The sequence below is a fragment of the Giraffa tippelskirchi genome, chromosome 10 (genome assembly GCF_054371585.1).
Source record: "Giraffa tippelskirchi isolate mGirTip1 chromosome 10, T2T-mGirTip1v1.2.pri, whole genome shotgun sequence".
NCBI classification, from domain to species: domain Eukaryota; kingdom Metazoa; phylum Chordata; class Mammalia; order Artiodactyla; family Giraffidae; genus Giraffa; species Giraffa tippelskirchi.
In genome coordinates, this window is record NC_137284.1 from 145,276,492 (window position 1) to 145,291,908 (window position 15,417).

Sequence of the window (15,417 nt, forward strand, 5' to 3'; positions counted from 1 at the left end):
AGAAAAAAAGAGTTGGATACAGAAAACAGATCAGGAAAGAGTGATGGTCTACATGAGTTTCTGCATGTCACTTCTCCATTCACTTGACTCCTTCCCATCTGTTTTCGAATAAATTGCATCCCCCCAGAATTTATATGAGGTCCTAGCCCTCAGTACCTCAGAATGTGACCTTATTTGGAAATAGGATCATTACATATGTGATTATGTAAGAAGAGGTCATACTGGAGTAGGGAAGTCCCTAATCCAATATGACTGGTGTCCTTTAAAAAAGGGAAATTTGGAAACAGATAACACACAGGGAGAGCACCATCTACAGATACAGGCAGGGATCAGGGTGATGTTTTTACAAAGATGTCCAGCAAACCACCAGAAGCTAGGTGAGAGGCTTGGGCCAGATTCTCCCTCCGAGCCCTCAGAAGGAACCAGCACTGCCAACACCTTAATCTTGAAGGTGAAGTTCTGGCCTCTAGAACCGTGAGACAATAAATTTCTATTAAATGTCTCTGGTTTGTGGCACTTTGATCAAGCAGCCATAGCAAACAAATACACCATCTCTCTATCAAGTTTTCCAACCTCTCAAGCTGACAGCAGCAATAAAAATGGCCTTAGTCAATGCTTAACTGAGCTCAAATATTGATGATCAATGTTTTTTACCTTCTGGGGGACGTTTGCAACCCCAGAGATGTTTGTTAATCGAAATCAATCTCTATGCTAATCAGAGGTTTCTAATGGAGTATGGAGTAAGGTAAATCAATAGTTATATAACCTGACTGGAAAAGGAGAGGAGGCCAATTCCATGTCTACTGATCCATAAAAACACATGGACTGGAACAGCAAGGACACTCTGTCCCAGCCTGCTGAAAGTTTTTTGTTTGCCCATGACTAACTGTTCTCCCTGGAGGACCTCCCCCAGCCACTATCTTCCATAGACAATGATACAGAGGTTAGTGAAAGAACACACGAGAGGCACATATGCACCAACCCCAAGTCTGCAGGCTTCAGCACTGTGACACATTGCACAATTCATGACCACAGTTACGGGAATTCAAAGATTGAGCTACATTATATTTCCCAGATTCCAAATTTCCCTGAAACTCCCTTAAAATTTTCAGCTCTCACTGGGTACTTCAATTTCTGACCATTGCAGACTAGTAACTAAATCACGGTACCTTGTAGACCTCTGGTCTTGAATGTGAACCCTTCCTGAGTCTGAACTGTACCCATCATGTCTCTACTTCCAGATACCAAATCCCCAAGTTTGCACTTCTCTTGAAGGGGTAAGGGGGGCGGGGGAGTCATTGATAATCACAATCTCTTCTGGACACAGGCATTTTAGCTGGTCTGAGAGCTGAGATGCAGAACATGGTAGAAGGGAGTAGACATGGTCTTGCCAAAAGTACATGAACTTTGTTGGGCCCCCATTAAATCTGGCTATTGATAAATTTTTCTACAAATACTATGTGGCATCCTTAGGAGCATGAGGGCCCCTTTAATCCTGTCTTGGGGGTTGTCAGGAAGAGACAAAATTGCCAAAGGAATCGGAGCTGGGTAATCCTCACTTTAAGTCCTGCTGAGGTTGGTCACATGTTGGTCAGAGAGGAGCAACTAGTGGAAATGACTGAACATATGTTTTTAAACGGTGTTGCTATTTGATATGTACTATTGAGCATTTTTGTATTGACATTCATATGTAAGACTATTCCATAGTTTTCTTTGTGTAAAATTAGTTTCTTTTTAATTGGCACAATTATCAAATTGTGCTCCTTTCATTGTCAAAAAGAGAGCAAGAGTTTCTTTCATGCACTCCACTCTAGAGCAAATTAAATTTAAATTATTTGTTTCTTAAAGTATAGGTAGAATTCACTTGAGAATTGCATCTCTGTCAATAAGGAACCTGTACATTTTCTGTATCATCTCAAATCAATTTTGCAAATTTATCTTCTTCTAAAATTTATCAATGCCATACATTTAGCAAATGGAGATATATTTGTTCATTTAGTCAACAAGTTATTTTGTGTGCCACTCTGGTAGGCTCTGTCCTAGGCAGTTGGGATATTTCAGTAAACAAAATCCCTAAGAGATCTGCATAGCAAGATGGCAGAGTAGAAGGATGTGTGCTCACCTGTTCTTATGACAACCCTGGAATCATGATTAACTGCTGACCAACCATTGACAAAGAAACACTGGAACCTACCAAAAAAGATACTCTACATCCAAGAACAAAGGGGAAGCCATGACCAGATGGTAGGAGGGGCACAACTGTGATAATATCAGCAGCAGAATACACTTTCTTCCCAAGTGCACACAGAACATTCTCCAGGCCAGATCACATCTTGGGTTGTAAATTAAGCCTTGGTAAATTTAAGAAAACTGAAACCATATCAAGCGTCTTTTCTAACCACAACACTACGAGATTAGAAATAAACTATAAGAAACTATAAAAAACACAAACACATGGAGGGTAAACAATACGCTACTAAACAACCAATGGATCACTGAAGAAATCAAAGAGGAAATTAAAAAAACACCTAGAGACAAATGAAAATGAAACCACAATGTTCCAAAACCTACAGGATGCAGCAAAAGGTCCTAAGAGGGAAGTTTATAGCAATACAGTCTTACCTCAGGAAACGAGAAAAGTCTCAAATAAATAACCTAACCTCACATCTAAAACAACTAGAGGAAGAAAAACAAACAAAACCTAAAATTAGCAAAAGGAAAGAAATCATAAAGATCAGAGCAGAAATAAATGAAATAGAGACAAAGAAAACAATAGCAAAGATCAATGAAACTAAAACCCGGTTCTTTGAAAAGATAAACAAAATTGATAAACCTTTAGCCAGGCTCATCAAGAAAAAAAGGAGAGGACTCAAATCAATAAAATTAGAAATGGAAAAGCTATAACTGACACCACAGAAATACAAAGGATCGTATGAGACCACTGTATGTCAATATAAACCACTGAATGTCAATAAAATGGACAACCTGGAAGAAATGGTCAAACTCTTGGAAAGTTACAATCTCCCAAGACTAAACCAGGAATATGAAATATGAACAGACCAATTGCAAGCACTGAAATTGAAACTGATTTAAAAACTCCAAACAAACAGATGCCCAGGATCTGATAGCTTCACAGGTAAATTCAATCAAACATTTAGAGAAGAGCTAACATCTACTCTTCCAAAACTGCTCCAAAACATTTCAGAGGAAGAAAAACTCCCAAACTCATTCTATGAGGCCACCATCACCCTGATACCAAAACGAGACCACAAAAAAAGATACCACACACACACACACAAACAATAATCCAATATCACGATGACATAGATGCAAAAATCCTCAACAAAATACTAGCAATCTGAATCCAACAATACATTAAAAAGATCAAACACCATGATCAAGTGGGATTTATCCAGGGGATGTAAGGATTTTTCAATAGCCACAAACCAATCAGTGTGATACATCATATCAACAAACAACAACTGAAGAATAAAAACCATATGATTATCACAATAGATGCAGAAGAAGCTTTTGAAAAAGTCAACACCCATTTATGATTAAAAAAAAAAACTCTCCAGAAAGTGGGGATAGAGGAGTTTATCTCAACATAATAAAGACCATATACAACAAACCTACAGCTAACATCATACTCAATGGTGAAAAGCTAAAAGCATTTCTGCTAATATTAGGAACAAGACAAGGATATCCACTCTTGCCACTTTTATTCAATATAGTTTTGGAATTCTTAGCAATGACAATTAGAGAAGAGAAAGAAATAAAAGGAATCCAAATCAGAAAAGAAGTTAAGCTGTCATTGTTTGCAGATGACATGATACTATACAAAAAAATCCTAAAGATACTTCAAGAAAACTACTAGAGCTCATCAATGAATTTGGTAAAGTTGCAGGTTACGAAATTAATACACAGAAATCTGCTGCATTTCTATACACCAACAATGAAAGATCAGAAAGAGAAATTCAAAAAGCAATTACATTTACCATTCCATCAAAAAGAATAAAATGCCTAGGAATAAACCTACCTAAGGACACAAAAGATCTGTACTCCAAAAACTGTAAGATGCTGATGAAAGAAATTGAAGATGACACAAACAGATAAAGAGATATACCATGTTTGTGGGTTGAAAGAACAATGTTGTCAAAATGACTGTATTTCCCAAGGCCATCTACAGATTCAGTGCAATCCCTATCAAATTACCAACAGCATTTTTCTCAGAACTAGAAAAAAAAAATCTTTAACTCTGTATGGAGACACAAGAGACCCAAAATGGCCAAAACAATCTTGAGAAAGAAAAACAGAGCTGGAGGAGTCAGGCTCCCTGACTTCAGATTATACTACAAAGCTATAGTCATCAAAATAGTATGGTACCAGCACAAAAATAGAAATATAGATCACTGGGGCAAGACAGAAAGTCCAGAAATAAACCCACACACTTATGGTCAATTAATCTATGATAAAGCAGGCAAAACTATACAAAGGAGGAAAGACAGTCTCTTTAAAAAATGGTACTGGGAATACTGGACAGCTACATGCAAAAAAAAAAAAAAAAAAAGAAGATTCTTTAATACCATACACAAAAATAAACTCAAAATGGACTAAAGACCTAAATATGAGACTGAACACTACAAAATCATAGAGGAGAATATAGGTAGAATATTCTGATATAAATCCCAACAAGGTCTCAAAGTAATGGACATAAAAACAAAAATAAACAAATGGGACCTAATTAAACTCAAAAGTTCTTGAACAGCAAAGGAAACTATTAAAAAAATGAAAAGACAATCCACAGAATGGGAGAAAATATTTGCAAATGATATGACCAACAAATGATTTGTCTCCAAGATTTATAAACTGCTCATGCATATTATTATCATCAAAACAAATCAACCTAATCAAAAAATGAGTGGAAGACCTAAATTGATATTTCTCCAAAGAAGATACACAGAAGGCCAACAAGCACATGAAAAGATGTTCAACATCACTAATTATTAGAGAAATGCAAATCAAAACTACAATGAGATATCACCTCATACCAGTCAAAATGATCATCAAAAAATCCACAAAGAACAAATTCTGGAGAGGGTGTGGAGAAAAGGGAACCCTCCTACATTGTTGGTGAGAATGTAAATTGGTACAGCCATAATTGGGAACAGTATAGAGCCTCTAATGAAAATGAGTTAATGCAGAAAACAGAAGTTATAAATTATTTCTTCAGTATGAATCAAGAGAAAATTTCTCTGATAAATAACAGACCACCACTGAAAGACAGAAGTAATCCAAAAGATTAAATTAAGCTGGTAATCTACTCTCCTTCTTGTCCCAAGTTTCTTGAAATAGCTAGGCAGAGAACCAATTAAATAGAGCACATCTATAGCACCTCTAAAATAAAGAAAGGGTGCCATCACTGAACCTCAAATCCTTAAGATTAGAACGTTGAGGTTATTGGACTGACAAAGAAGTAAGAGTAGATAACTGTAGCTGGATGTACTTGCAGGAAACAAGTGCTTCAAAGATAATAGCAATTTTAGACAGGCTTCAAATTTATAGTAAAACAAATAATAGAAGTTCCCATGACTTCACACCGGACAGGGCTCTCCCATCCATATAAACAGTGCTGAGAGACTCCCAATAGCCTTATTTGCTCCCCAGGCAGAAACCTACTTCTTTTTATCAAAGTGAATACTATTCCAGTAGAGAGCAGCTATCACAACATGGAGACTGAAGAAACAGAAAAATCACACAAAAGGTAAGATCAAAAAAAGAAAAGAGCAAAGCTGATCTTGGCATTTACTTTCAGGATAAAGCTATGGAATGGGGGATGGGGAGAAGAAGTGATAATAGAGGGAGGATTAAAGGCTACCCTAGGCTACATGAGAACAAGTATATTATAACTGAAGCAGAATAGATCTTGGACCTCAAAAGTATTCCACTCTGGCGTAAGAATTATTTTGTGCTGAAAGCAACTGAGAAGCAATAGACTTAAGAAAAACTTTCTGTCCTCCTCCTATTTGTCTAAAAGGAGGATATAAACTTACAAAGGTGTCCCTCCACCCCCTCTACCAGGAAGAATGAAAGTTAAACGCTAGGGAAAACTTTAGATCTTTATCAATCCGAATATGGCACCAGAGGGCTTCCTTGGTGGCTCAGATGGTAAAGAATTTACCTGCAATGCAGGAGACCTGGGTTCAATCTCTGGGTCTAGAAGATCTCCTGGGATAGGAAATGGCAACCGACTCTAGTACTCTTGCCTGGAAAATCCCATGGACAAGGAGCCTGGAGGGCTACAGACACAAAGAGTTGGACATGATTGAGTGACTAACACATGGCACCAGAGGAATTTACACGACAAACTTTGCTAACTAGACTTTATCTTCTGTTAGTCTCCCATATATTTATCTTCCCACAATTTGCTGTCCCTAGAGACTCAAAATCCTTTTGTCGTGACAGTTCCCTAATAATGTATTATTTCTTGGTTAAGAAACTATGTGAGGGGACTTCTCTGGTAGTCCACTGGTTAAGGACACCTTGCAAAGCAGGAGACATGGATTCGATCCCTGGCCAGGCAATTAAGCCCACTTGCCACAACTATTGAGCCCATGGACGCTGCAACTAGAATCCATGTGCTGCAATGAAGATATCTCCTGCCACAATAAGACCTAATACAGCCAAATTAATTGATTAATTTATTAAAATGAACAGGAAAAAAAAATCAAACTCTGAGAGATAGTGAAGGGCAGAGAGGCCTGGTGTGCTGAAGTCCATGGGGTTGCAAAGAGTTGGATACAATTGAGCAATTGAACAAGGGGGAAAAAAAGAGGTTATGTAAGACCAAACTCTAACTAAGCCTTTGAGTTACTCATCTCCCTTGTGTAACATGCATAAATACACATGTTTGTAAACTTGTTTGTTTTTCTCTTGTTAATCTGTCTTCTGTCAGTCCAAACTACAGGACTCCAGCTGGAGAACCTAAGATGGGTTCAGTTCAGTTCAGTTGCTCAGTCGTGTCCGACTCTTTGCGACCCCATGAATTGCAGCACGCCAGGCCTCCCAGTCCATCACCAACTCCCAGAGTCTACCCAAACCCATGTCTATCGAGTTGGTGATGCCATCCAACCATCTCATCCTCCGTCGGCCCCTTCTCCTCCCACCCCCAATCCTACCCAGCATTAGGGTCTTTTCCAATGAGTCAACTCTTCGCATGAGGTGGCCAAAGTATTGGAGTTTCAGCTTCAACATCAGACCTTCCAATAAACACCCAGGATTGATCTCTTTTAGGATAGATTGATTAGATCTCCTTGCAGTCCAAGGGACTCTCAAGAGTCTTCTCCAACACCACAGTTCAAAAGCATCCATTCTGCGGCACTCAGCTTTCTTCACTGTCCAACTCTCACATCCATACATGACCACTGGAAAAACCATAGCCTTGACTAGATGGACTTTTGTTGGCAAAGTAATGTCTCTGCTTTTAAATATGTTATCTAGGTTGGCCATAACCTTCCTTCCAAGGAGTAAGCGTCTTTTAATTTCATGGCTGCAGTCACCATCAGCAGTGATTCTGAAGCCCAAAAAAATAAAGTCTGACACTGTTTCCACTGTTTCCTCATCTATTTCCCATGAAGTGATGGGACCAGATGCCATGATCTTAGTTTTCTGAACGTTGAGCTTTAAGCCAACTTTTTCACTCTCCTCTTTCACCTTCATCAAGAGTCTCTTTAGTTCTTCTTCACTTTCTGCCATAAGGGTGGTGTCATCTGCATATGTGAGGTTATTGATATTTCTCCCGGAAATCTTGATTCCAGCTTGTGTTTCTTCCAGCCCAGCGTTTCTCATGATGTACTCTGCATAGAAGTTAAATAAGCAGGGTGACAATATACAGCCTTGACGGACTCCTTTTCCTAGTTGGAACCAGTCTGTTGTTCCATGTCCAGTTCTAACCGTTGCTTCCTGACCTGCATACAGGTTTCTCAAGAGACAGGTCAGATGGTCTGATATTCCCATCTCTTTCAGAATTTTCCACAGTTTATTGTGATCCACACAGTCAAAGGCTTTGGCATAGTCAATAAAGCAGAAATAGATGTTTTTCTGGAACTCTCTTGCTTTTTCAATGATCCAGTGGATATTGGCAATTTGATCTCTGGTTCCTCTGCCTTTTCTAAAACCAGCTTGAACATCTGGAAGTTCACAGTTCACGTATTGCTGAAGCCTGGCTTGGAGAATTTTGAGCATTACTTTACTAGCATGTGAGATGAGTGCAATTGTGCGGTAGTTTGAGCATTCTTTGGCATTGCCTTTCTTTGGGATTGGAACGAAAACTGATCTTTTCCAGTCCTGTGGCTAAGATGGGTAGAGGAAGAAATTTGTCCTTGCCTATAAGACTATTGAACTGTGGTGCTGGAGAATACTCTTGAAAGTCCCATGGACTGTGAGGAGATCAAACCAGTCTGTCCTAAAGGAAATCAACCCTGAATATTCATTGGAAGGACTGATACTGAAGCTGAAGCTGCAATCCTTTGGTCCCCTGATGCCAAGATCCAACTCATTGGAAAAGACACTGATGCTCGGAAAGATTGAAGACAGGGGGAAAGGGGGATGACAGAGAACGAGATGGTTGGATGGCATCATCAACTCAATGAACATGAGTTTGAGTAAACTTCAGGAGATGGTCAAGGACAGGGAAGCCTGGCGTGCTGCAGTCAATGCAGTCACAAAGAGTCGGACACAACCGAGCAGCAACTGAACAACAACAATAAGACTATGTCAGGTAGTAGTTGGTAGTATCCTTTTAATAAGGGAGGCAAAGAAGCCAAAGGCAAGAACAGACCAGTTGTCTCCTCTTGCCAACTCCACCTGCCTTCTAGGCAAGAAGCCTCTGACAGAGAAGTTAAACACCAAGGTGAACTATGAAAAGCTGAAAGATAAGAGCAGAACATAGTTTACATCAGCAAAGAAGACAGCCACAGGGCTTTGCCTAAAATGACCTTGAGCAATCAGTAGCTCAATTCCAGAAAAATAAACAAGCCAATCAAAAAATGGGCCAAAGAATTAAACAGACATTTCTCCAAAGAAGACATTTAGATGGCTAACAAACACATGAAAAGATGCTCAACATCACTCATTATCAGAGAAATGCAAATCAAAACCACAATAAGGTACCATCTCACGCCCGTCAGAATGGCTGCTATCCAAAAGTCTACAAGCAATAAATGCTGGAGAGGGTGTGGAGAAAAGGGAACCCTCTTACACTGTTGGTGGGAATGCAAACTAGTACAGCCACTACGGAGAACAGTGTGGAGACTCCTTTAAAAACTGGAAATAGAACTGCTATATGACCCAGCAATCCCACTGCTGGGCATACACACCAAGGAAATCAGAATTGAAAGACACACGTGTACCACAACGTTCATTGCAGCACTGTTTGCAATAGGTAGGAGATGGAAGCAACCTAGATGTCCATTGGCAGATGAATGGATAAGAAAGCTGTGGTACATATACACAATGGAATATTACTCAGCTATTAAAAAGAATGCCTTTGAATCAGTTCTAATGAGGCGGATGAAACTGGAGCCTATTATACAGAGCAAAGTAAGTCAGAAAGAAAAACACCAATACAGTATATTAACTCATATATATCGAATTTAGAAAGATGATAACGATGACCCTATATATGAGACAGCAAAAGAGACACAGATGTAAAGAACAGACTTTTGGACTCTGCAGTAGAAGGTGAGGGTGGGATGAGTTGACACAATCATTGAAACATGTATATTATCATATGTGAAATAGATCACCAGTCCAGGGTCGATGCATGAGGCAGGGTGCTCAGGGCTGGTGCACAGGGATGACCCTGAGGGATGGGATGGGGAGGGAGGTGGGAGGGGGGTTGAGGATGGGGAACACATGTACACCCATGGCTGATTCATGTCAGTGTATGGCAAAAACCACTACAAAATTGTAAAGTAATTAGCCTCCAATTAAAATAAATTAATTAATTTTTTAAAAGTTTCCTATATTATAAATATAATTTTTGAGGATATATATATATCTTATCTACCTCTAGAAAGAATTAATAAGCCAGATTATTAGACTTATTAAAATTTAATGGAGAAAGTTTTTATTCCATTTACCCAATAAAACATTAATATATCAAATATTAATATAAACCTGAGAAGAAGGTAAAGATTTCTAGGGATTTTATTTTATTTTATTTTTTTGCTTTTTTATGCTTTATATGCACTGTCTCTAAGGGGAAAATGTCTTGCTAAAGTAGAAAAAGAAAAAAATGTTTTAAAGAAGCTAATGATCATTGGTTACTTGGTTACTTGGAAATATGTCAAGAGCAAAAACTGTTTTTAAAGAACTTAAAAATTTTAATATCTGACACACAGTTACACATAGGGAAAAGTTTTATGTGTATTTTTATAAAGTTTTTTATTCAAGATGACACCTTGGATAAATTAGATTGGTTTAACCTTTTGGTTTAGAAATAACTATCTTGGGACTTCCCTGGTGGTCCACTGGCTGTGCTCCCAATGCAGGGGTCCTGAGTTTGATCCCTGGACAGGGAACTAGATCCCACATGCCACAACTAAGACCTGGTGCAGCCAAATAAATAAATATTAAAAAAAAGAAAGAAAGAATTATCTTTTCTCTGATTTTATCAGTATAATACTATTTAGCATATTTTCTTGGGTTTATTTTCTAATAAAAAGAGCTAGTTAACTTGAATTTTCTAGATTTACTCTACTGATTTGAATGGACAATAAGCCAATCCATATAAGATTATAAAATATTGAAACTGTGTCAAAATAAGTTGAATTATAATAGATAATTCTTTATAAGAGGAATTCTTGCAGTGCTATAAATCTTACAGGCTTAATGTGTCAGCATAAATTATAATATCCAAATCCTTAGTTGTAAGTAGTTAAACTAATATTAAATTATATTAATTATGGAGTCATCTTTGGATACCTGAAAAATTACTAAGTAAGATAAAGACGTGAAGCATTGGTCACTAAACAGATTAATTTACCCTCTCTAATTTTTATAAAAATTACAGAATGGCAATCAGCAAATTCAAGGACGAAGATGCCTTTAAATGAAAATATACAGGACTATTTTTGCCAACTTAAAATTTGATAAGATGATAGTGTAGATAAAAAATTGTTTCTCACCATCCTCCTCTACAGGGACTAGGTCACTAGCCACTGCAGTCATTGACCTTCAACACACCCTGAATGGAGTTCAGGGAGGAGATCAGCAATGAGGCACTCTGTGCTCTGGGAAAACTGGCTGACTAGGCCTTCAGATATGTTTTCAAGAAAAGATTTTATGAGCCCAATTTCATACATCTTTGAATATCTAGAAAAGCACTAACATCATTAACAGAGACATCTGCTCCTGGTAACTAGCAGCAACCTTCTGCCAAAATGTGTGCTTGATTGCCATACCTACCCCCTTTCACTAAAATCACATATTTCCTAATGAAAATGCCAATTAATCTGAGTTTTCTAGATTTCCTCTACTGCCTAGATTCTCTCCCCACCCACCCGTTACCTCCAGAAAAGTTCCTTAGAGCTATCGGAGAGGCTGTCTCCCGGGCTGTAGTCTTCATCTTACCCCAAGTAAAACTTAACTCATAACTCTCACACTGTGCTTTTTTTTTTTTTTCTGTTGACAACAGATAATTAGGAGTCATGGACAAACATAGCTACTTAGTTCTTGCTTTTTCTCATTTTAAATTTCCCTGTCAATTGGATACAAAACTTGGTTGCTATAGCTGAAAATCTCAAAAGTCACCTCTTAAAAGCCAGATCCTAAACAGACCTTCCTTTCTTAACAGGTATTATAGCAACCCCCAAACTCTGGACATTTCAAACTGTGATAAGCCTCTTTCACTATTAATTTATGAAAGTCAAGTTTATGGTTTAGAGTAGTAACTTAAATTTAAACTCTAAATTTGGGAATTCCCTGGCAGTCCAGTGAGGACCAGGTTCAATCCCTTGTCTAGAAAATAAGATCCCATAAGCCACACGGTGTGGCAAAAAAACCTAAACTTTTCTCATTCTAATTTGTCTGATACTAAACTCTGAAGGACTGATGCTGAAGCTGAAGCTCCAAACTTTGGCCAACCTGATGCGAAGAGCTGACTTATTGGAAAAGACCATGATGCTCGGAAAGACTGAGGGCAGGAGGAGAAGGGGATGACAGAGGATGAGATGGTTGGATGGCATCACTGACTCGATGAACATGAGTTTGGCAAACCCTGGGATATAGTGAAGGACAGGAAAGCCTGGCATCCTGTAGTACATGGGGTCGCAGAGTTGGATATGACTTAGGACCAAACAACAGCTAAATACTAACAAATCATTCCATTCAGATAACTGACCCAAGCATGCCACATTATCAGAGGTTAAAGAATTAATATCTATGCTTAATAGTAGATATTATGCTTTTAAAGTTGCTTAAGAATTTGCCATGCTACAAAAATAAAGGCATTTTCTATGTCTTTGTGAAGCCCAATAAAGTTATTGGAGATAGTCCAACATCCAAAAAAACACATTATTAAGCTTAAAACCATTGAAGAAAATGCATTATGTGTTACTATGCAAACAAGTAACTCTTACTAGTTTGAATCCAAAAGAAACTAAACGTTTATAGTCAATACAAAGAAAGTTATGTAATCTAGTTTTTGGAAGAAAAAAATTACTGATAAAATCTTGCATTATTTGTAATTTTCATAAACCCCTAAAAAGCTAAAACTGTAGAGTGAGACCCAAAGCCCCTACCTAATGAACCATTTGAACATTTAAAATGAACTTCACTTTATTGTTTCAAGTTTTGATATACATTTTAATAATTACTTATAAATAAATATTCTGGCTGGAGTTAAGTCAAATAAAGAGTCTCTTGATGAAAGTGAAAGAGGAGAGTGAAAAAGTTGGCTTAAAACTCAACATTCAGAAAACTAAGATCATGGCATCTGGTCCCATCACTTCATGGCAAACAGATACAGAAACAGTGGAAACGGTGACAGACTTTCTTTTGCTGGGCTCCAAAATCACTGCTGATGGTGACTGCAGCCATGAAATTAAAAGACACTTGCTCCTTGGAGAAAAGTTATGACCAACCTAGACAGCATATTAAAAAGCAGAGACATTACTTTGCCAACAAAGGTCCATCTAGTCAAAGTTATGATTTTTCCAGCAATCATGTATGGATGTGAGAGTTGGACGGTGAAGAAAGCTGAGCACCGAAGAATTGATGCTTCTGAACTGTGGTGTTGGAGAAGACTCTTGAGAGTCCCTTGGACTGCAAGGAGATCCAACCAGTCAATCCTAAAGAAGAACAGTCCTGAATATTCATTGGAAGGACTTATGCTGAAGCTGAAGTTTCAATACTTTGGCCACCTGACATGAAGAACTGACTCATTGGAAAAGACTCTGATGCTGGGAAAGATTGAAGGCAGGAGGAGAAGGGGATGACAGAGGGTGAGATGGTTGGATGGCATCACCAACTCAATGGATATGAGTTTGAGTAAACTCTGGGAGTTGGTGATGGACAGGGAGGCCTGGCGTGCTGCAGTCCATGGGGTCGCAAAGAGTCAGACATGACTGAACGACTGAACTGAACTGAATTGAACTTCCCAAAAGGCCAACATGCTGATACAAAAGCTTATAGATTTTATTTTCCTGTCTGGAAATATCTTCAATAATCAAAAATAGTGAAAGTTCATTTTACAGGTAAATTATTTTTTAAATGTATGCAAAGCTGGAATCAAGATTGCCGGGAGAAATATCAATAACCTCAGATATGCGGATGACACCACCCTTATGGCAGAAAGTGAAGAAGAACTAAAGAGCCTCTTGATGAAGGTGAAAGAGGAGAGTGAAAAAGTTGGCTTAAAGCTCAACGTTCAGAAAACTAAGATCATGGCATCTGGTCCCATCACTTAATGGGAAATAGATGCGGAAACAGTGGAAACAGTGTCAGACTTTATTTTTTTGGGCTCCAGAATCACTGCTGATGGTGACTGCAGCCATGAAATTAAAAGACGCTTACTCCTTGGAAGGAAGGTTATGGCCAACCTAGATAGCATATTTAAAAGCAGAGACATTACTTTGCCAACAAAAGTCCGTCTAGTCAAGGGTATGGTTTTTCCAGTGGTCATGTATGGATGTGAGAGTTGGACGGTGAAGAAAGCTGAGCGCCGAAGAATTGATGCTTTTGAACTGTGGTGTTGGAGAAGGCTCTTGAGAGTCCCTTGGACTGCAAGGAGATCCAATCAATCCATCCTAAAAGAGATCAATCCTGGGTGTTCATTGGAAGGTCTGACGTTGAAGCTGAAACTCCAATACTTTGGCCACCTCATGCGAAGGGTTGACTCATTGGAAAAGACCCTGATGCAGGGAAGGATTGGGGGCAAGAGGAGAAGGGGACGACAGGATGAGATGGTTGGATGGCATCACTGACTCGATGGACATGGGTTTGGGTGGACTCCGGGAGTTGGTGATGGACGGGGAGGCCTGGCGTGCTGCAATTCATGGGGCCGCAAAGAGTCGGACACAACTGAGTGACTGAACTGAACTGAACTGAAAGTACTCATACTTAACTGAAAAGTTCACATCATTTTCAAAGCTATCAGAAGAAAAAGACCAACTAATGAAACCTCAAAGTCAATACTACCCAGCTTCTAAAGAAGCTTACTCTAGCCCCAATGATAATGACATCATATTTCAAAATCTCCATAAACTCTCACTACATTAGATTGTTATTAAAATTCCCTTGAGACTTGGCTTGCACTCTCTGCTGACAGATTCCACATTGATGCATTCTGATCTCATTGAGTATTATTATTTTATTAAGCTAATTTATGTGCTCGGTTATATACCCAAGAGCTGCCAATCACATATCCAAAAGGGAAACCAATAATACACCTGTACAGACTAGAAGTTCTACCACGTGGATAAACTGTGAGGACATCATGCTAAGTGAAATAGTCACAAAAGACAAATATTGAATTATTCCACTTAGAGGAGGTACCTAGAATAGTTAACGCACAGAAATAGAAAGTAGATGCATGGTTGCCACAGGACTGGGGAGATGGACATGGCAAAATGCAGAGTTAGTGTTTAATGGATATGGAATTTCAGTTTGGGAAGATGAAAGCTCTGGAGATGGATAGCGGTGATGGTTGCACAACAATGTGGGTGATACCCCTGAACTGTACATTTAAAAGTGGCTAAAGTGATAAAGTTCATTTTGCATTTATTATACCACAAGAAGGAAACAGAGATGGAGAGAGAATTTAAGATTCTACAAACTGGTGACACAAACGGGCTAAGGACCTGACCTTGAGACCCACTAAAAAGGCTTCAGAAACAGATCACGACCAAAGCACAG

The 15,417-nt window shown here is 38.6% G+C and overlaps 1 protein-coding gene across 2 annotated transcripts in view; it reads right to left on the reverse strand.

The window, feature by feature from the left end:
* CREB3L2 (cAMP responsive element binding protein 3 like 2) overlaps window positions 1-15,417 on the reverse strand; it is a 254,622-nt gene that overhangs the window by 227,349 nt on the left and 11,856 nt on the right. The gene's annotated exons all lie outside the window — the stretch shown is intronic.